Below are 23,701 nucleotides of genomic sequence, written 5' to 3'. Positions count from 1 at the left end.
TTTTGCCTGTTTAGCATAATACTTAATGATTGAAAAAACAAGACAAAATTTTAAAAAATCAAAGATTTGGAGTAACTTTATCAAACAGTTTACCTGGGTTTTTATCTTCTTCTTAGATGATGTCTATTTTGGAATTGCAGAGGGTGTATTGCAAGCAGTAGAGACTTATACATTCTTCAGCAGGGACCTTTCTGTTGGATATGGTAAAAAAAAAAACCAAAACAAACTACAACTTAGAGGGTGAGGGGGAAATTGTTACATTCTGTGATCTCAAGGAGCCACTGTCTGAACTGGGAATGAATGCACTTGAAGCGGTGGTGTAGAATTTGCCAGTTAACATGTTCCCTGGGGATGATGTCATTGTAACTTTGGTGGGTGTGTGTTATCTTATTAATTTAGTGCACTCATAATTCTGTGGCATTTCACTGGTCTCTTAGCCATTCTCAGAAAACTGCATATTGGATTTTGGAAACTCATTTTTAAAGGAATGTTAATATTCTGTGAGATAGCTTAAAACACAGGTAATTTTTCCAGGTGACTTCCAACCCTGACTATAATCTGTGTATTTTCCTTTATACTAGTTTGTCAAAGTGTGTATTTAATTTTTTCCCCAAAATATGTGACTCTGGTATTGGGCATTTGAAATACAGACGTTAAAATTAAGAAATTGTTTTGGGTTTTTCATTCCCAGTTTCTCTTCCCATCCACTTAAATGAATGGAAATGAAAACCTATCTCGAGATATTAACTACATATTTCCTACCATTCACAATAGGTTTACTTATTTTCTAAGTTAAAATGCATTTCTCAGAGAATATGTCTTATGAATGGTAGTTAAGTTTGTAGAGTTCAAAATTATATTTGACAGGCAATAAAACAGAATTATTGCATTAATAGTGTTGTAGACTCCAAAGCAATAATGAAATAGATTAGTCATCTTCTCTTCGCATTACATATGTATGTCACATCAGTCACAAGGAGGTTCAGTTCAGAGCACCTGATATTCAGAATCCCAGAATCTTGTGCTGGTTGGAAGGATTAGAGATACAATCTTCCCAGGAGTGAGAAGTTCCTTCTCCTCCTCCTCTTCCTCCTCCTCCTCTTCCCCTTCCTCCTCCCCCTCCTTCTCCTCCTCCTCCCCCTCCTCCTCCTCTCCCTCCTCCTCCTCCTCCCCCTTCTGTTTTTGTAGTAGAAGAACACAGAGCAAGAGAGCATAGATCTAACAGAAACTGGAACTCCCAGTAAGAGGAGGGCTGGCTAGGGCAGTGGTCAGCAAACTCATTAGCCAACAGAGCCAAATATCAACAGTACAACGATTGAAATTTCTTTTGAAAGCCAAAAACGGACTACTGTGCATGGGCCACGAAGTTTCAGTAGCACTGTACGTGCGTGCCCACATGTGGTATTTTGTGGAAGAGCCACACTCAAGAGGCCAAAGAGCCACATGTGGCTCGTGAGTCGCAGTTTGCCAACCACTGGGCTATGGTATCAGCATAGCAGTCATACACATCTTGAGTGTGTTCAAGTCAGGAATTGCTTGTATTCTGGAACAAAACACTATATTTCTGCATACTTCTGAAAAGTTTGCAGTAACATTTTTAATTTTCTGGAAAGCAATCACTGTCAGATTTTGTGATCAAGAAATTACCCCAAGATTGGAAGCAAAGAATTGTCATGAAGTTAATGCCCTGAACACACACAGAATCTCTTTTTTGCTTTGTCTTTTCCCCCTTCCTGACCACTGAAATCTAGCACTATTTGTCATAAATTATAGATTTTACAGGACATTGGGTTGCCCATTGGCTATGCAGGTATGGCTCTGGATGTGATTAAAACTAGGTGAGATGATCATCAGAAAAATACTGTTGGTAACCGTCTCCAGTATTTCACTTGATAAGGAAGGAATGTCATAACATTTGTGTGGGCCTGCCTGGCTCTCAGCTAGTCATTATGCTGCATATTTGTTTTTTTCCCAGTCCTTTTTAAAATAAATTTTTGGACTTGTGCAATCTCACTCTTGGAAAATTGGCATCGTTATGTGTGTGGTACTGTAAATACAGCACCATGTTTACAAAAGAAGTACCTGTGCCAAAGGCGGGTCATGTGTAAGTATTGTGGTTTATGTGCACACAACGTCCAATACAGACTAGACTAATTCCAAATGGAAAGGAATCCCTTGAAGCCAACTCTTGACTCTGACATCCCATTGGTAGAAATACAGGGAGTGGCAAAAGTAGGTTTACAGTTGTTGGTATGGAAAATAATTCCATAATAAATAAATAAATAATAATAACAATAGAATCAACTCTGTGTCTCACCTACTCACAACTGTAAGTCTTACTTCTGCCCCACCCTGCGTTGACAGTAGGAACAATTGGAATAAAAATAATGCCTATTAATTACTAATCTTAAACTTCTGCCCCTTTAACTTTATGTTTAAAACAGAAACAGCATGGGGGCCAGTTAAGTTGAGTGTCATACCGCTGCCCTATATGCTTAGGTTTCCCTTATTAAAGATGCTAACAGAGTGAAATTCCCACGGGCAATCAGCAAAAGAAGAAAAAAAGAAAAGAAGGGGTATGGAATAAGTCATAAATAACTTGTGATAAAAAAGAACACATGTTCTATTAGCTAATTGCAGTGATATCTGTAGGCTCCTTAATGGAAACTATTCTGTGACTTACTTTGATGCATAAAAAAATAGATGCAGGAACTAGCTCCCACCCCTAAATAATGTGTTATATGTACCTACTCATGCAGCCACTTAGCCTAATATTATTTAGCACAGCTTATAATGAAAATATTTCTCCCTGAGTTTTGTTTTTTTAAAGGAGTAATACAGTTGAAGGAATGTCAAATTTCATTTCAGAAAATGTAAGTTTAGGTTTTTTGTCTTTGCTGTAAGCTAGGGTTGGATTCTTGAGCAAATCGCAGTTCCATTATCTTTAATTTTATCACTTGTCAAATGGGGCTAGTGTTTCTCACAGTCAGAGTTGCTGTGCAGGTTAAGTAAGATTATGCACGTGAAAATTGTTTGTACACTGAGAAGCTGGTTTTACTGTTAGAGTCATGTTTCTTTTGTGAAAACAAGCCAATATTATCTTTTGCACATTTATTTATAGTACTGGTATTAACAAAGAAAGGAATTACATTCTCTGCAAAACTTTGAATGCCCTCCTTCAGGGTGACTTGATATTCAAACTGATTAAACATTATAAGAAAATATTTAATTTGCTTTCCAAACTTTGTTTCCTTAATCCCGTCACTGCAATCGGATATTTTTTTTTTTACTTTTCACAAGTAGTGTTGGCTCCTGTGTATTACTGAAGGAGATTGTGTCCCAGAACTACCTTCCTATAGAGTGGTTTCATCAGGGAAACTATCTCAAAGTAAAAACAAATATGTAAAGTTATCATCTTAGCCTCTTTTTACAGAGATTTTGCTGTTATTGATGGTTTTAGTTAGAAATTTCACTCTCATTTTAGTAACGATCGCTTAATAAGGTCCAAAATCATGGTAAAAAACATTCAAACCATTCAGGAAAATAAATTTAAAAACTGACTTTCTTTTTTGATGTAGAGGCAAAACACTGCAGGGGTCGGCAAGCTATGGCCAGTGAGCAAAATCCAGTCTTCCACCTGGTAGGTCATTGTTAGCGCACAGCAACACCCATTTACTTTAGTATTGTCTTTGGCTATCTTCTTGCTACAGTGGCAGAGCTGAGTAGTTACCGCAGAGACTATATGGCCTGCAAAGCTGAAAATATTGCCCTGACCAGTTTGGCTCAGTGGATAGAGTGTCAGCCTGTGGACTCAAGGGTCCCAGGTTCGATTCTGGTTGAGGGCATATACATCGATTGAGGGCACATCCCCAGTGGGGGGGTGTGCAAAAGGCAGCTGATTGATGTTCCTCTCACATCCATGTTTCTCTCTATCCCTCTCCCTTCCTCTCTGTAAAAAGCAATAAAATAGGTTTGGTTTTTTTTAAAAGCTGAAAATATTTACTATCTGGCCTTTTACAGGAAAAGTTTGCCAACCAGGGAGCAAAGAAAAGAGTGTAAGGCAAGGAAAAAGAATGCACTTTGTAAATAGAAGACGTGGATTGGGGTCTTGATTCCAATGTTTAGTCATTGTGTCATTTTGACTACATCATTGAACTACTTTTCTGGGTAGTTTCCTTCAGGTGGCTAGTTTAAAATTTTTAATAGGTGATTATTAATAAGCATGCTTGCTGTCTCACAGGATGTTATGAAAACTAAAAGGACAATATATTTAGTAATGTTTCCTATGCACATGATATTGATCCTTTTTAAAAAAGAGTTTGCTGTATTTCTCCCTTTCTCTTCATTGCTCAGTGAAGATTGAAATAAGCTTTGTGACTTAAATTTTGTAAACCCTGCAAGTTATGTGGATAAGCTTTGAGGGTTTAAGATTATGTTTTTTGGAGAGAAGCTCCAGTGTGTATCAGATTCTCAAGAGTTCACAGTCTTCAAAGGGGGTTAAAACCACTGGCTTGAATAATTATACTTTTCAGAGTGATGAAAAATGAAATTTTAGTGGCACTTCACAAACTGAGAGAAAATACCATATTGCAATATGCTCAGGTAGATGCTAGCAGTTAAATAATGACCAAGACATGAGGATAGAGCTCAAAAGAAAACCATGTGAAACTATGTTCCTAAAAATAAAAAATAAAAATCTTTTGTTGAGCTCAGAGTGACATGATAGTGTCAAGTATTTCCAGTTGTCCCAAGCTCCTGCAGATTCTGAGTTGTTTTCTGCAAACACGATGAGAAATGTTATAGTTTAGAACACACAAAAGTCCAATCTCCATCTGTGACATTCTGGCTTTAAAAAATTCAGGTGTTGGGGAAAAAATTTCAAGAAAATGAAATTTAAGTGCCAGAAAAATATGTCAACATATTCTTTGGGGGATAAATTAGAGAGTGGAAATAATGGATTTATGATTACAGGAGGTTGTTATGATAAAGACATTCTTAATTATGGGTAATTATAGGAAGAAAAATTAGACCTGATTGTAAATCACATTTAATAAACTCTTTTGTCTTTTCTACAATGTTTCCTGGTCCAGTTTATAATTATTTGCCAAAAGTCTGAAGATGTGCACTACTAATTGCCTTTCAAAATTCATGGAAACTTTGGGAAAGATATATAAATCAAGGCAACTTTAGATAGGTGTTTTGCCTATATCAATACAAAAAATTAATCAGATTCTTTTATATGGCAACATTGGGCTTGCAAATAGTGAGCAATTAATGATTTGCTTACTTAAAGTCAAGTGCTGTATAATTTTACTTAAAAATGTAATAAGGAGTACATTTATGTAATTAAACAAACAAATGAGAAACAAATAAGCAGCATAAAAAAATAGTGACAGTCCTAGCCAGTGTGGCTCAATTGGTTGAGCATCATCCCATGCACAAACTGGTTGCTGGTTTGATTCCTGATTTGGGCATATTCCCCAGGCTGCAGGCAAGGTCTCTGGTGGGGGTGCGCAGGAGGCAGTCAATCACATAGATGTTTCTCTCTTTCCCCTTCTCTCCCTTTAAAATGCAATAAAAATATTAAATATGTATATTTATATCCTATATAATAATAGCCTAATATGCAAATTGACCAAATGGCAGAACAACTGGTGGAAAGACTGGTCACTATGATATGCACTGACCACCAGGGGGGAGATGCTCAATGCAGGAATTTCCCCTAGCCGGCAGGCCCCAGGCCAGCCAAGGTGAGAGCCAGCAGGGGTCCCCTCTTCCCCCCAATTGCCTCACCAGTCACTCGGCAGAGGGAGGTGACCAGAGGCATGGGGCGGGGCTGGTGAGCAGGCAGCACCAGGCCTGCCAAATGGGTGCCAGCAGGGGCCCCTTGATTACCTGCGGTCAGCCCACAAATTGGCCCTGATCTCCGGCCAGGCCTAGGGACCCTACCTGTGCACAAATTTCATGCACTGGGCCTCTAGTGTGTGCGTGTGTGTGTGTGTGTGTGTGTGTGTAATAAATATATATATTTGGGAATATATTGGTATTCCCAAAAAATGTAATCATTTGAATGATTACAGAGTCAGAGTTTATTAAAATGCAGTTCATTTTCAAAATTGAGTTAGCTGATGAAGTGTTCTATACTTTTTTAGGGATCCCTTATATAGAGAGAGAATCCCCTGCAGCTGACCCCTAGTCTCTCATTCTCTATACAGAGTCAATCACTATTACCGTTTCATGCTATTATTCTATAAATCATTGGTGTATATATGTATGTATGTGTAATTAATATATACATGGCCCTTTCTTATACAAGTGAAAACCAGACTTTCTTACTATTTCCAGATAATAATATATTTTGAATTTTTTTTTCTTATCACTTTCTGAAGATTTGTTTATTGTTTTAGCAGTTGCATATTATTCCAACTTAAGAGCATGTCAGTTCTTCTTGGGATGGTGAACACACAATCTAAGATGTATTATAGAATTGTACATTGAAACCTGTATAATTTTATTAACAGATGTCACCGCAATAAATTTAGTAAAAAAAAAAAATAACATTTCATATCTTTATTTTTTTGGATGATCATTAGTTATTTGTCACTAAAATGCTCATTGGATATTTAAATATTATATAACATATGTAATAAATATACTTGTATTTATTTTCCTTTATCTAGTACCCCATTTTATTTATTTATTTATTTATTTATTTATTTATATATTTACTTACTTACTTATTTATTATAGGAAGAGAAAGGAAGGGAGAGAGAGCAAGAGAAATAAATGTCAATTTGTTGATCAACTTATTTATTCATTAATTGGTTGGTACTTGAATGTGCCTTGAGCAAGGATTGAACTTGCAACCTTAGAGTATCAGGATGATGCTCTAACAAACTAGCCACCTGGCCAGGGCCCAGTACCACTTTTTCATAGTCCTTTTCCTATGCTTTAAAAAAAAAATCATGATTGTTACTCTATTTTATTTATAAAATTTTATTTATCATATGTAAATTGTTTTTTATATATATGGAAATATGTGATTAATAGAAAAATCCAGAAATGTATATACAAGAATATAACTAGATATGACCATGTTTTCTTATCATGGTTTTTCTATATATGCTTGATATAGTTTGTATCATATCATGATTGCTGATTTTTAGAGATATTTAGTATAATAATACCAATGATCCTTATAGGTGTTATAAATCTGAGCTTGTTGGCATATGATATCTGTCCTTAAATGGCTTATTTGCCTTTCAATTAAAAAAAAGAACTAAAAGTAGATTTTTTAACATGAACTTCAAAGATACAGAAAGTCATTACTTAATATACTTGTCTTTTAAAATGACTACTAGTTATATCATGATCCTTTACTTTTGTATAAGGGGGAAAAAAACCTCTGTTCAGTCATTTTCTAGACAATACAATCCAGTCATCTAAATTGTTATGTAAGATCTAAAATGTGTCAGTTAAACTGGGAGAAAAATAATTCAGCATGCCATAGAAATACCTTGTTATTATGAGGATTTATCTCACAATTAGCTTATATTATTCTCAGTCAATTTTTTCAATGCAAGTGGAATAAATGTTTAGATATTTGCAATTGGCTTTCTTTTGTATACATAGTCAGGTATAAAATTCTTGGGTTGCAACTTTTTCCTATCACAACTATAGATATTTCTCTATTGTTCTGTTGTCACTTGCTGTTACACAGGAGGAGTTTGATACTGGCCTGATTTTTCTGCTTTAATTGACAACCTGTGTTCTCCTTAATTCTCCCCTCCCTTCCCCCCCCTCTCTCTTTTTTTTTTAGATTAGAGATTTTCTTTTTAATCTTGTGCTGGTTTCATTTATTTTGTCTTATTTTAGAAAAACCCTTGTTTATGTATAGTTCTGATTATCCTATATAACAAAACCCTAATATGCAAATAGACCGAATGGCAGAATGACGGGTCACTATGACTCTCAGGAGCTGCCCCCTGGTGGCAGTGTGCTCCCACAGGGGGTGTGCTGCTCAGCCAGAAGCTGGGCTCATGGCTGGCGAGTGCACTGGTGGTGGTGAGAGTCTCTCCCAGACTGCAAGAGCCCTGGACTGCAAGAGGGATATCTGACTGCCAGCTTAGGCCCAATATCCCTGGGGTCCCAGACTGTGAGAGGGTGCAGATCAGGCTGAGGGACCCCCCCCCCCCATCCAGTGCATGAATCCATGCACGGGGCCTCTAGTTCTATTATAATTATTTTGTTTTTATATATATGGAACACTGACAGTTTTTCTGCTTTCTTTATTATTATTTGCCTCTTGAAATTCTATCTTTATTTTTTTCTGTAATTCTGGAAAATCATTCATATTCTGTAAGCGACAGCTCTAATTAGACTTTCTATTATTTCAATTCCGCTCCTTAATTATCTGGAACATAGATTTTAATTTTGCAATTGGACATTTAGCTTTCGTATTTTATTATCATACACATCTCTTTTTCTTTACTTAAGGACTTTTGTCCTTAGATCCTAATGAACTAATTTTTTGTTGTTGGTTTTAGGCTTCAAATTGTAGATATGATGTTTTATTCTCTCCTTTGTGGTTTGCAAGCATATTCTGGGCTCTGCAGTAATACCATTTTCAGAGACATGCTAATCATTTAGTCATTTACTTGGCAAATATTTATTGAGTGACTACTGAATAGTTTCTAGGTGGTTGAAGTACATCAGATAAATAGACAAAAATCTAATAAGAGACTTTATAAGAAAGTAAGTTAGATAGCATGCTGTTTGTTAATTATACTATAGCTTTAGGGGAAAAGTAGACCAGGAAAATATGCTGGGAGTGGCAGTTGGGAATCTAAAAGATATTTATTTTTGAGCTTTCTACATTGCTTTCTATTTTCCATTTTGGATTTGTTTTTCTAATTTGTGGACATAGAGTGGGGGTAGGGGCCACAAAAGTTGTTCTTTCTACTTAATTCAAAGTGAACAGGATTAATAACAAACAAATACTAGCACTTAGTATGTTCCAGGTACTGTTTTAAGTGATTTTATATATATATATATATATATATATATATATATATATATATATATATATATATATATATATATCATTCATCCTTAGAAGACCTCTATAAGGTACTTGCTGTCTTTAGTCCCATTTTGGGATAAGCAAATAAAGGCATTGAGAGATTAAATAATGTGCCTAAGTTATACAGTGAGTACATGGCATTAATAGGGTATTAAACCCACAGATCCTGGCTGCCATGTTGGTGCTTGTAACCCCTGACCTGTATTGCAACATACGTTGAGAAAAGTAGGTATATGGGTTTTATCATAAATTTTAAGTGAACTGATGGTGTCTATTTATCTCTTTCTGCTAGAGACTTACTACTAAGACTTCGCTGTTCTAGGGGCTGTGCCATTGTTACCTTTGGAAAAATGTACGAGTAATTTGCACAAATTGGCTTGAAAAGCATTGGATTCTGATGTGTCCTCCAAGACTCTTTTTACTTATAAATATTGAATTAAGCCAAGTATATTTGCCTTTACACCGTGTGAGAAAGCCTCATATGATCTTGAGGCTACATAGCCTTCTTCTTATCGAGGATATAGTTTTTAAACATGTAAAATGTGCATTGTTAATTTTCTGCCATAGCATACTTTATAAAAAATAAGTCACATGAATAAATTAACTCAAAGATATAAAACCAAAGAATGCATGGGAATCTCATCTCAGACTAGAGATGAATCGGAAAGACGCTAATGGATGCTGAGTTTAAACTAAGTTTAATTGATGACCCGCAATTGGTGGCTCAGCCTCAGTTGTCATCATCAAGTTCGGTGTCTGCATATTTATGCACCTTTCAGGTAGGCTGGCTGTCACTCTCTCCACTCCTGTCTGACACTGACAGCAGTGGATGAGTTCTGAATTACTGCCCCAAGGTAATAGCCAGGGCAAGCATAGTTCCTTACCCCCAATTTCAAGTTACATTTCATTAAATATAGACACTCAACAATGGAAAACTTTGCATTTTATCTCTTCAACCTATGTTGCCTAATTATCACCAATATTTCAATTTTTCATGGCCTCAGATTTCCCTAAGTGTGCAATGAAGGGGTTAGAATTCTATTGGCCATTTCAACTTATACATTGTATAGTTTTGTTGAAAAAATGTAGGTGCCTTTCCCCCCTCAATCCTTGGTGCTTTGTAGTGTGTATATAGAAAAATAATGGGTCGTCTCAGGTACGATACTGTCTAACAATGCTCTGAGATATGTCAAAGCAATTCCTCCAAAATAGCAGGCGTGCTGGGATGCAATGATTACATTCCCCACTGGCTGGTGAAGGGCGCCGTCTTCTGCTGGAGGCCCAGCCTGCGTGGCTGTGACAATAAAGGTGAATGACAGTAACTTCCAGCACTTGCCTTACGGATCATTTGATTGGTATCAAGTAATAGCTGTTTTTGTTCCTTTGTATAATCGGCAAAGTAAAAAGCAGGAATAAGCAAGTTGGCTCGACTCCTTACCGTAAAGAGGTTCGCAGCAGCAGCACCATCACCATCACCAGCATTATTTTGATCAGCAGAGGACACATTCTCAAGCATCAGTGGCAGTGCCCGAGCCATGCTTTATTTATGGTAAAAAAAGTGACGTGAGCTGGCTAATACTCACTGACTCACCGTGTGCCCAGCACCATGCTAATTCTTTGAAGTGTATTTTTTTCACATACACATGAAGGAATTAAAATTTTATTTTAAAAATAGGGAAACTGAGTCACCAAGAGATTTTTTTTTTTAAGTAACTTTCTCAGTGGCAGAATGGCAAAGCGAGGATTCAAACCAATATATTTGGGCTCAAGAGCCTGCAATCTTAACCAATATGCTATAAAATAAATACCACTTTCTTTTTTAAAAAATATATTTTATTGATTTTTTTTTTTAACAGAGAGGAAGGGAGAGTTGGAGAGATAGTTAGAAACATTGATGTGAGAGAAACATCAATCAGCTGCCTCCTGCACACCCTCACCGGGGATGTGCCCACAACCAAGGTACATGCCCTTGACCAGAATCGAACCCAGGACCCTTCAGTCCGCAGGCTGACACTCTATCCACTGAGCCAAACTGGTTTCGGCTAAATAGCACTTGGGATGAGAGCAGGATCAGATGAGAAGAGGCAGTTTACTAGCACGTGAAGTCACAGCCATCTCTACAGGATTATTTCATTACCTCTTGGACAGATCTGTCTATTGGCTTCAGCTGAAGATAAAATAGTGGTCATTTAGTGGTCACAGCTTATTAAAAATGCACATCTTTAAACACCATCAAATCCAGGAAAGTGAGACGCTCTCACAGTAAGTGGCCTGTGGGCTTCCAGAAGGACCTTGAGATGAGCTGTTTCACTTCTCCCAGGTCATGTCTGCTGTAGGCTGTTGTCACCAGCGGGACACTGGGTGCTGGTCTGATCCTATTGAAGTGTAACTGTGACCGCTGCTCCCCTCTCATTACCTCCTTCCCTCTCCCCATTTGCCAAGCACATATTTGCATGGGTGGAAAGGGGATAGGATGTCAACCAAAGCATTGAAGAAAAAGCGCGGTAAGTTAGGGAACAATATACAGATCAATTATTATTATTGTTCTTTGGCAAAATTCCTTTGCAAGGGAATTTCCCCTCCACCTTTAACTGCAGTTGTATGTTGTTAGGAAAATATGTTTGCTAGAAGCTCATGCAATGAACAATGGCAAGAAACATGTCACTTCTTAAAGAATTGCAAATTTATAAGTGTGGTTTCGGAATTATGTAAGTTGCAACTAAAGATAGCAAGGGAGACATTTGTGAAATACTGTGTCAGTCAAGTGGCTTCTGGGCTGAAGTTTGGTGATGCTAACATTAAATTAAATATCAAGACAGCCTGGATTAGCTGGTTTGGCTCAGTGGATAGAGTGCTGGCCTGCAGACTGAAGGGTTCCCAGTTCATTTCCAGTCAAGGGCACATGCTTGGGTTGTGGGCTCGATCTCCAGTGGTAGGGATGCAGGAGGCAGCCAATCAGTGATTCTCTTTCATCATTGATGTTTCTATCTCTCTCTCTCCCTCTCACTTCCTCTCTGAAATCATAAAAATATATTTAAAAAATATATCAAAACAACTCTTTGAGTTAGTTACTTTAATGGACACATTTATTTCAATACACCTCTATATTCCTTCCCAGTGTGACTACCTAGGTAAAACAGCAGATATTGGCAAAATGCTAGGGCCATAATTATGAATACCTACTCTGTGGTTATGTAATTCAGACAATTCTTTAAGTTTGAGGAACAGTATCTATCGCCTTGATCCCAAATGCTTGCTCTTTAAATCTCAGCCTTAGCATGTAGTATGTGCATTCTTGAATACAATACTTCACTTCAATAAACCTCAGCTTCCACATCAGAGAGTAGGAATACTTAAATCTCATAGAGTGTTGTGAAAGTTAATCAAGGTGGGCCTATGAAGGGATTAGCACTGTATCTGGCATGTAGTATGAGAGAGAGTGTGATCAATAAATAATAGTATTGACCTGTTGACCCTTGTTTTTATTACTGGTAGTGAGAATTATTTTATTAGTTGTAGTGACAGTATAGTAACATAGTAGTAATACCATAGCCAATCCGGAAGAGTCCTCCAGTCAAGGTCATCCTACATAATAACTTGGCAGAGGCAGATTTACTTTGAGGCTAATGAGGGTGGAGCTTCAGGACATATGACTTGCTTGGGTTTACTCCCCTATTTTATATTCTAGAAGGAGCGAGCAACATAAAAAATGTAAGGAATCAGAAAATTCCAGCCTTTTAATTTTTTTCCAGTGACTGATGATGAGTCTGATATTCCTAGAAGTTCTAACATTTGGGAAATATGAAGTGGTAACTTGTACATTGACTTGACCTTGGAACACTTATAAAGTTACCGAATATCAAGACGAAAGCTGTGGTTCAGGGAGAATGAACTATTATGAGATGGATTGGGATGGGAAAAGACCACAGTCAGGCTATTTTGATGTCTTGGGGTGGTGGCAGTGGAACTTTCCAGAAGCCAGAGGAGAATCGAAGCATTAGGGTGGTGAGGGTGCCTCCTCATTGCCTTCAAAGTTGTATGGCCTTTGGATCTGGGCATGGGAGAGGTTTGAGAATCCTGGCCCAGTGGTGATTGATTTGAACCTAACAAGATAGTGCTGTTGAGGCCAGGAGTATTGGGACAAGGTGTTGTTCAGATGACAGAGTTCAGGGGCCTCCCCAGCACTCCTGATGTGGGGAGGTAGAGGCTGGGAAAGGGGCAGGTTATTCCACTAAGAAACTCTTTGTAAGACAACCCATGAGATATTAAAGAAAAAGGTCCATCAAAGAGAGTGGCAAGGCAAAGGGAGCTGCCACTATAATTATCTGACAGTCACTCAGCTGAATTACTGTACGGAGGGACAGGAAACAAGCTAGTCTGATTATTTTTAAAAGAACAATACTATGCAGAACTCAAACTGTAGATACAACCTATGTGCAGAAGAGATTTCAAAGGATAATGGGAGAGCCTATCAAGGGCCATCTTCTTGTAGCATCGTTTCACCACCCCACCATCTCAGTGAGGGCCACACGAACCAGCTATTGGAGAACATTTTAGGTCCATGCTCTAGAACTTCATCAGGTACTCTTGAAAACTTCCACACACCAGATAAGGAACTGCCAGAGCTGCTTTTTTTTTTTTTTTTTTTTTTTTTTTTTCTCCTTTCCTATGCTTTTGTTGGCTTGATAGTTGTTACCATTATTCTTGAACACATTTTTAGCTAATACTTTATATCGCTAGCATTTTAGCCAAACAATGCTTAACTTACTGATTGAAGTTCCTCATTCTCCCAATCATCTTGTTACTATTGCCCCTGGCTTACGTTGGTGTTTACTGTGTGTGTGTGTGTGTGTGTGTGTGTGCGCGAGCGCGCGCGCGTGCTCGCGCACGCATGGGTTTTGCAGTTAGAGTTGATTAAATTTTTCAGGCATTTCCCCCCCATTTCTGTGCCCCCTTCTCTTTCTCCTATCCTATATGTTTTCCTTCAGAGCTCTCTTTTCTTCTTTCTGAAATATGTAATTTCTCAAGCATACCTAGATAGTTATTTTGGTGAGGTTTCCTGGGTGGTAAGGTTTCTTGTACTTTGTACATATGAAAATTGCTATACTAAGACCCTCATTCATTTTTTTAATAGTAAGCTAAATATAAAATTTCAGGATAATGATTGTGTTCCACCGGCACTTCTAAGATATGATTCCATTATTTTCCAATGACTGTTATTGCTTGGGTGTTGTTCCTTTGTAACAAATCTGTTTTCTTCCTTTTATGTGCTAGCTTTCTGGTTTTGTTCTTATGTCTGTACTCTCTGGTTTCTCTATGTTGTTTCAAATGTGGATTATATGTATTTATCATATTCAAAACTGAGTACACATTTAATATGAATGCACAGGTCTTCAATTCTTAAAAATTCTTAGCTAATAGTATGTGAAGTATTGTTTGCCTAGAAGTCATCCATTTACTTCTTCTGGAACTTGTATTATTGGTTGTTAGGGTCTCTCAGTCCTCCAAGTCTCTATCTCCTAAGTGCTCCTTTATGTTTTTATTTTAAATCCCTTTTCCATTCTGTGTCAGATTCCATGTGACTTTTTCAGCATTGTCGTCAAATTCACCAACTCTTCCTTCATCTATATTCATCTGTTTCATCTATTTTATTTCTTTTAAAAAAATAGTTCATATGTTTTATTTCTAAGATTTTTAGTCATTCATTTTCTTCCTTATCTGTTCATATTTTAAACGTTTTTATTGCATAATTTTAATACAAATTCTGTTGTTTTTTTTCCCTAAGTTTCTGGATATTCTAGATCTCTTTCAAAACTTAGTTCACACTGTCCCATGAAATTTTCACTTGGAGTAAATTCCTGTTTTAGATGCTGATTTTATTTATGTTTTTTAGCAGTTGATTTACTTATGATTTTGTTTAGAGGCTCATAGTGTGTTTCATTTTCCTTGGGTCCTATGCTGAATTTCCCGATACAGTACATGGACATTTCTTGTCCAGATATAGAGTTATTTTTAAGTCTCTTCTTGGGTCTGTCCTACCTTTAGAGCTTAAATGCTGCATTTTGAGAGCAGTTCTGGCCTCTAAATAGATTCAACATTTGAATAGACCTAATTTGGCCACTTCCCAGGAGGCTGGGCTGATTCAGAGATCAAAATAAACATAGGACCCACATTATGCCAACCCAGTGCTTTAATGAGAATGTTTTTCACACACATATTGCCATCTTTGGTTTTTGGCAAATCTTTCTCCATTTGTGTGCTTACCTTCATTAATGTTTAAAGAAAAGTTGGTAGAGAGCATATTTAATCGATTTTATTAATAATTTGGAATTTCTTAAAACAGTGATTTCTTTATCTTTGTGTTTTCAGTACCTAGCACAGGGATGGGCATATAGTATTTATTGGTAAGTGTTGCAGTGAACCAAACTTAATCATACAGATTGCTCTGATAATATTTTATTTCTTCTTTCCTATGTATAACTTCATACTTTATGATATAGAATTGAACTGAGTGAAATAATAGCATGCCTTTTTTTGTCTTACCCAAATCTTTTCTTCATGGAATTGGGGTATTAGAGTCCTTCATCCTAAAGTTTTGCTCAGAATTACTTAGATTTCTAAAAAATGTGTTTAACTTCAAAAAGGTTTATGTAAATGCAATTTTAAATTATGGTTGCTTTTATTATTGCTGTTGTTAATAAAAGTAATCATAAACTCCTACCTCCACATTGAAAACTGGCTAAAAGAGTCAAAATTTTCATGAAATGCAAAGTAGACAAATAGAACCCTTCAGTCCAAAGTCTGTATGTTGCTGCAGCCAGCAAGTCGTAACAGTTGAACTGTGTTACTTTATGTAAGTCTCATGCAGAGGGTAGAAAGGCTATTACTATCCAAATAATTGCTTATTACAAGTTTACCCTGACATTTTTCAACGAAAGTGAACTTATTTGTAAAATTTGGCCATTTGACAGGTTAAATATCCCATGGACACTTAACCAATAATGCATTTTGGGTTTATCAATATGGATATTTAAAGTTTTCCATTAATAGGTATATTATTAAGTAATAATCTAAGGTTTGAGTAATTGCTGTGAAAGACTGAATTAGAATATCTCAAATCACAGGTGCAGACATGACGAATTCAAGCCACTTCAGCCCTAAAAATTAAATGGAAGCTTAGCTCTTTGGTCAAAGGAATCCTCCTAGAACTAGTTAGAAACATTTGAGTCTTTCTCCACTGACTCAGCAAAAACGTTTGGCCTTTACAGAATGATTTTGCTTTTCTTTTCACATACAGCATTCTTATATTTTTGTGTAGTCATATTTATCCTTCATTTTCTTTGTCGTTCTGTCCTGGGAGTTATGCTTAGAGAACTACTCTCCTATCTTTTTGGTATAATATTTTTGAATCATATTAAAAATATTTGATACTTTAATCAATCTGGTAATATTATAAAATATTAAATTCATTTACATGCTGGGAACCTTTCCTGTGTTTTTTATTGTTTTTATTTAGTAATTTGCCACATAATTTTTAATTAAAACTATAGATAGCATCTTTTTAATTTGACAGTAAACTTTACAGTAGTCTTCCTTTTAAATATTTATTGACTATTCATTTTATTGCAGATGCATTTTAGAATCATTTCATTAAGTTGTAAAATGTAAAAGCTAGGTTATTTTGAATGCAAAGATAGTACATTTATTTATTAATGAAGAACTTTTTAATTTTTCATGAATTCCTACACAGAAATACTGTATTTCTCTGTATATATATTTTTTAATCTTTACCCTTTTTCTAAAATATTGTGAGGTTTTTTTTTAGTTGTATGGGCCTATCAAGAAATATTTATCAGTTGTCAATTATGTTAAGTGTCAAGGTACTTGAAAAAAAAAAAAATATATATATATATGAAATCAGATAGCTATTAAATTGATTGTTACAAATGCTAAAAGATAAAGTGAGGCATATTAAAAATGTTGAGAGTCTATTTGAGCAAAAGTGGATTTGAATTGGGCCATACCAAAGGGGAAGAGTTTAGAAGCAAGCAAGTTCTTTGATTGGCTGTAGCTTAAGGGGTTGCCTTATTTGGAAAAGTGCAGTGGCTGTTTGTGATTGGTTGTCCTTAGGTTTTGGTTTCTTAACCTTGGAACATTCACTAGGTTAGGTTTGGGTTTGCTTAAGTAGGCTCCTAAGGTGTTAGAACCACCTCAGTTGAATGGCTTCCTTGTTTAATTAAATTAAGACAAGTTAAATAATTACAAATGCTTGAAGGAGGGCATTGTTTATCTGTAGTATCAATAAATTCCGTCAGAAAAATGGACTGTCCACTTGGGACTGTTCAGACAGGGTGGCAGGTAGGGGCCTCCTGCAGATGGTCCACTTACAATGGACCTACAGGAGTGGCCTACGAAGGTCTTTCCCTGAAAGTGATGCGAAGAAGAGAGGAGATGAGAGCTGTTCTGTGCGGTGTACGCATATAAATGCCAAGAGCTGACTTCAGGTATTGGCTTGGCTTCCATCCAAATTAATGGCACAGATTACTTACAGTTTCTTAAATTTGACTCTGTTTTATTCTGTAACGTGTTGGTAAATAGTAGGTGGCAAGGGGGTGGGGAAGCCCTAAATTGTAGTACATACTAATTTCTTCAGTGTAAATATGCCTAGTATAAGTAATTTCAGGTTACTAACGTGAAGTCAGCCAACTTGAACAATTCCTGAAAATTTAACAATTGGGTTTCAAGCCAACCCTGGTGTACTGTTGAACTCTACCCCTAAGCCCCCAGGTCTCATTCTCTGGTCTCTGCTCCACCCCACCTCCTCCAAGGCCATGCCCTATCCTCCCTCAGTCTGCCCTGTTCCCTCAAGCTCTTTGGAAGCTGGGTGGCTGACACTCCTTTCACTCTCTTGTTATGCCTATGAGATGCCATAAACTGATGGCTGCATTCTTGAGGAGGGACGTTTTGAGTGTGAACAACATTCATTTAGGAGTTAAAGGAAACCATAGCTTAATGCTGTTTCTTTTTATTTTTCATCTTGTTATAATAGACTGTCACACCTCTGGGCCATGAAGATGCGGCCGACTGGCCAGACAGTCACAAAGATTAAAATTTTAAAAGCTTGACAAACTATGGCTCAGAGTTAATAGACACCTTTCATCTATGGCTCATGAAGCCATTCATCATAGCAAGTCAGTTAACTAGTGTCTAGCTATTCACTGGTTAGAGCATGTGCTAAATCTTGGAGGAAAGTCTACTCTTACCTTATAGTATAAGGCTTATACAGAGAAGAGGGGAGGGGGAGCGACCATAAGAAACCTTCCCCTCTCCCCCCAATAGCCACTTGATTTTGTCACCCAGGGAAATGTGTGGGGATTGGCAGGTGTTCCCTTTACATAAGAAAACTGCCAGGTCACTCTTTGTGTGCTTTGGGGAGAGGCGATTGAAGGAGGAGATTGAATGAGAAATGCCTACCCTGAGGCACAGGCTCAACCACTCAGCCTAAGGTGCCAACACAACTGTTTATAAGGTGGGGCAGAATACATTCAGAGAAGAACCATGTCAGGTTCCTTCATTCCTGCTCCCTTCTGCTCACTTTGTTATGGAGATAATAAAAATGCAGCCCCAAGGGACTGGTCTCATTTTTTTTTTTGATCAATGAAAGGCAGATTTCCTTATATCTAGAACTCTCTTTTGATTTTGGGCCATTTTGTTGGGGATGTAAGCAGGATTCCTGAGGAAATCCTCTATAAGTTTATCAGATGGTGTCCCAGTCGCCTCCAGGCCAAATCTGAACCAGTAATGGATGAAAACCTGGAGCTCTTGTTTCTTACACCCTTTTAACTTGCATGGTGTAGGTCAAATGGAGCTCTCTGACAGCTAGGCTTTTATTCTTTAAACAATAGAATCTATTTATAGAAATGCCACAGTCAGAATTTTTAAAAAATATTAAAAAAAATTTTTTGACCCCCAGCCTTCTGGGAAGTACATTACTTCTTACGGATATAACTGAAGACATGTACCCTCTTGTGAAAAAAGAGCAAATGGGATGGAATAGGGTGAAGCAGAGGCCTGCCCTGCCTCAGGCCATGTAGTTATTCACCTGGAGAGCAATAAAGAACAGCCTTGGACCTTAGCAGGGGTCTCTGGAATAATCTGAGAACTGATGACAAAACAGTCCACCTTGACAAGTTAACAAGGACTTCCTGTTCTCGGTGCTTCACTTGCTGATGTTAGAATATAGGACAGGATTGAAGCTGTAGAGTTCCATTCTTGGATAGTGTACAGAAATAGGACACTGATCCAAACGCTAGTAGTTCTGGCTAAACATTCCCTGACTTTTTAACCTTTGGGATGGCCTTTGTCTTCTTCCTATAACATGGATGCTGTCACCAGAAAGGGCCCAGGGCCCAGGTGGGTCTGCTCCGGCATGATCTGGAATGTGTGTGTTCTTGACTTTATGCAGGAAAGATTTAAAGACATGAGTCCATGTGACTTTGAGGGTACATTTATTAGAGCCGGGGACAGTGAAACAAAGGAAGGGCTTGAGATAGAAGTAAGATCATAGCAACAGGTGTGATCCTAGGCACAGCTGCCTTGGCCCTTTAGAAAGAAAGTTCCAGAGGCAGAAGAAATGAGCCAGCTGGGCTGCATGGACTCAGGAAATAAGGTACATGGGCAAAGGAGGACTCTGGGAGACAAGTTCAGGGTATAGCCGGGAACAAGCTGTCACTGCCTACTGCTCCCCTGGTTGCAAGTCTCTTGGGAGCTTTAGAGTTTAGGAGAAAGAAAGCAAAGATACATGCCTGAGGGAAGAAGGCTGAGAGGGGGTGGGAGGGAAGAGGGTAGGGGGGAGAGAGATGCAGGCACAGGCATACTCAAGGGACAGCTCACTCTGGGTCTTTTGTCTTAAGGATTTTTATCTGTTGTCTAAAAGTGGGGCATTTTAGGGGAGGTCTCCATCAGAATATTCACCAGCTTTCCAGATGTGTTCTTTGACACTCCTGTGCATCAAAATGAGCATTTAGAGGGGTCAGCGTCACTCTCTGGTTAGTTTTACCTTCAAAGACGTCACCAGCAAGGGAGTAGGGGCAGGGTGCGTCTGCCCTAGCATGGCCTGGACGGTGTAAAGCATTTGCTTCTGAGTGTCCTTGGTTAGGGAAGACAAAATCTTGCGATTTATTAGCTGGCTGTAAATTGTTCAGCCTTCTCTTTAACTGTCTGTTTCTCCATTCCACTTGCCAAGACATTTTCCTAGCTTTATACTAACCTGCATCAATACAAGGTTTTCTGGGTCTTTTTTGCATGTGCCCTGGATGAACCCTCTATACATACTGTTCTGATATAGAACATTTCAAGAGCAGATAAGTGCAGATGGGAGATACATTAGTTAAATGTGTGGACTCCTTGCCCTAATTGGTTTGGCTCAGTGGATAGAGCATCAGACTGAAAGGTCCCATGTTCAATTCCGGTCAAGGGCATGTACCTTGGTTGTGAGCACATCCCCAATAGGAGATGTGCAGGAGGCGGCTGATTGATGTTTCTCTCTCATCAATGCTTCTGACTCTCTATCCTTCTCCTTCCTCTCTGCAAAAAAAAAAAAAAAAAAAAAAAAAAAAAAAAATCAATAAAATATATTTTAAAAGAAATGTGAGGACTCCTTACATCAGAGCCAGTTTTCCCTAGGTCTTGAGGGCCAATCATGGCAGGCTCTTTATCTGACTCAGAAGCTCCCAGTCCCTCCTCGTTCTTATATAGGAACATCTGTAACAATTACAACCCATGGAGGATTCTGAAGCCACGCCAGAACTAGACAATGGATGGACAACAACCTTGCTCACTCCTCTGATTTCTTTTTCCACCTTCTGGGTTCTGTTAGTAATTGTAGGCTTTTTTCTTCTATATGAAATTATTATTATCTCACTTACTATCTTACTACTTCACCTATCTTCAATATTTTGTTTTCTAGCACTGTTTATGTGTTTATTTCCAGATACTATAACTAATCAGTGAAAGTTTGAGGAACAAAATGTTTACATAATCTCAGTGTTTACTCCTTAATGACTTACTAATTGCAAAGGGCAGAAATAGTAACTTTTCAATGGGGAATAAAATTTAGTGGACACATTTTTAGCCAGCTACTCAAGGTCAACAGCATCCCCTAAGACAAACCATCATGTGCCTCTGGTGGTGATGCACCGAGAAAGACCCAGTATCACGTATGGGGTATTCCTGCCAAAAATGTATCACTTGAATCCTTTTGTGAGGATGTACCAGATACAATTAAATAACTGGTTTGTATTCTTTAAACACCATCAAAGTCATGAAAGACAAAGAAAGACTTAGGAACTATTCCGGGAGATTAAAAAAACAAAAAAAGATATTTAATTAAATATAATGCATAATCTTGGATTGGATCCTGCAATAGGAAAAAACAGTGTTCTAAAGGATTTCAATAGGACTGTGGCAAAATGTGGTGATGGTACTGCTCAGTCCAGAATGTCAGACAGTGCAAATAATTGCCTGCTTTGTTTAGCCACTTACACCATGTTGGTTGTAGTTACCCCAGCTCAAGCTCACGTTCTGTAGCTTTTATCCATTGCTTTTGTTCTTTCCCTGAACATCACAGCAGGTCTGTTTCCTTCCCCAGATTTTAATCGTTCTGATAGTTGAAAGCAGCTAGTCTGCATTCTTCCCTTCTCCATCTTTTCTTCAGCATAAACATCCTCTATCCTTCCGACCATCAGAGTGAGAAGTTGCCTTCCTCTCTGCGTGCTCTTTGCCAATGCTCCTTCCAAAGAATGGCAGCCGTGGTTGACAGGACATTTCCGAACACAGTGGAGAGTGTATTGTAATCGTGACGCCATTCCATTAGCTCTTTAATAGTCTGCATATCGATAGGGTTAAGTACATGATTGGCTACTTTTTGCTACTACCAGTACTATTATAATAGAATAGTAATGATGATCATAATGATCACAGCGCCTAACATAACGTATATTGAGCACATGCAGTATAATAGACTTTTCAAAGCACTCTTCATGTAATAGCTTACTTAGTATTTACAAATCAATGAAGTAGACAATGATAACAATCATACCTTGTCACCAGATGAGGAAATAATCTGCCCAGGGTCACTTATCTAGTGAGCAAAAATGGCTACAATGAATTTGAAGCTTTTCCAGGCTGTTCAACCGATTTCTCTCTCAACCAGATAACCCTAGAGTTTTAAGTAAAATGCTTTAAAAAGTCATGTTTGCATCTTTACCCTAAATCTGTGGACTTTTTATTAGATGATCAGTATTTACCATCTTTAAAAAAACATCATTAAATTCACACATTTAATTTTTATCTGATACAACATGATTTTACTTTATCAGTTGTTTGATAAAAACATGCATTTTTACCTCATATACCCAAAAAGTTGCACTGAGATGACATATAAAAATAATGGGAAAAGAAGTCCATAGTGTGGTTGAGGTCAGGGAGGTGGATGGAGGGATCCACAACAAGATGGATTTGGGGGATGGTATGAAGCATACTAGTATAGATTCAGATTGACAATGAACTCTTTTTGATCTGGGGACCCCACGTCCCCCATAGAAGCAAAACAGAGGGTTCCAGAGAGAATTTTTTTTTTTTTCTGAAGGCACCAAAATTAGAAGCAGAATGGCCATGGCCAGTAGCCTATAAATTAATCAACATTGGTGGAAATTTGCAGCTGTCTCCAGTCTTCGCCTCTGGAATAAAGCTGTGAATACAAGCATTTCAGAGTTAAGTTTAGAGATATTCCCAGAGCAGGCAGCAGGCTTGAGAGCAGTTGGTGGCTGGGAGTTGGCGGCCATTATGAGGAATAAGGAGATCCTTCTCTCTCAGGAGTTATGTGAAGTGCACACCCACTAGGAGAGCCCTCCACTTTCTGGCCAACACAACTCTACTTCAACCAGGCTCCTTTAAAGAGAATCTTACCTACACCACCAGCACAGCCATGATTCTCACTGAGACTGGGAAATCCATTGCAGCCACAAATACTAACCAATCTAGTGTTGTACTGTGCTTACAAGTATGAAAATTTTGCCAGGAATTCACAAACACTTGAAGAAATTCACCTGAATAAAGGAAGGGTAGCACTTTGCTCAAGGAATTGAGTTAATACATGGTACAAAACAAAGAAATGAATATAATTATTATTTTCATTTCATAAAAACAGGCTAATGACAAAAGGCAAAGCTCTTGAAAATTAGATACAGTAGATGAGTTGACTAGCAATGAATACCAAACTGACTGAGTAGGAAGCAGGGAAAGATGAGAATATTATGGGGAGAAAAATATGCGGTTAACGTGACCAACTAGTAGCCCATTAAAGTAATATACTCTTCTCAATAAATGGCAATGAAAACCATGTAGCTAACAGGATTATAAGTATAGAGAGACAGAAGTACATTTAATGAAAATATTTGCTTTATTACACGTGTTACCCCCTCAGTTTTCGTGGTCTAGTTTAATTGGAACAATGGCTTTAGTTTGTAGACTGTTGAAATGTTTGCTTATGAGTATTTTATATTAAAATATATTAAAAGTTTATGTACTACAAAAGGATTCTTAACTAGTTGAAATCTG

The 23,701-nt window shown here is 37.7% G+C and overlaps 1 protein-coding gene across 5 annotated transcripts in view; it reads left to right on the top strand.

The window, feature by feature from the left end:
- The window catches only part of KCNK2 (potassium two pore domain channel subfamily K member 2), a 148,954-nt gene that overhangs the window by 83,865 nt on the left and 41,388 nt on the right, over positions 1 to 23,701 (top strand). The gene's annotated exons all lie outside the window — the stretch shown is intronic.

The sequence above is a fragment of the Pipistrellus hanaki genome (genome assembly GCF_964339955.1).
Source record: "Pipistrellus hanaki genome assembly, chromosome: 18".
NCBI lineage: Eukaryota > Metazoa > Chordata > Mammalia > Chiroptera > Vespertilionidae > Pipistrellus > Pipistrellus hanaki.
Note: the sequence above shows the minus strand (reverse complement) of the source record. Positions and strands in the feature narration are given on the sequence as shown.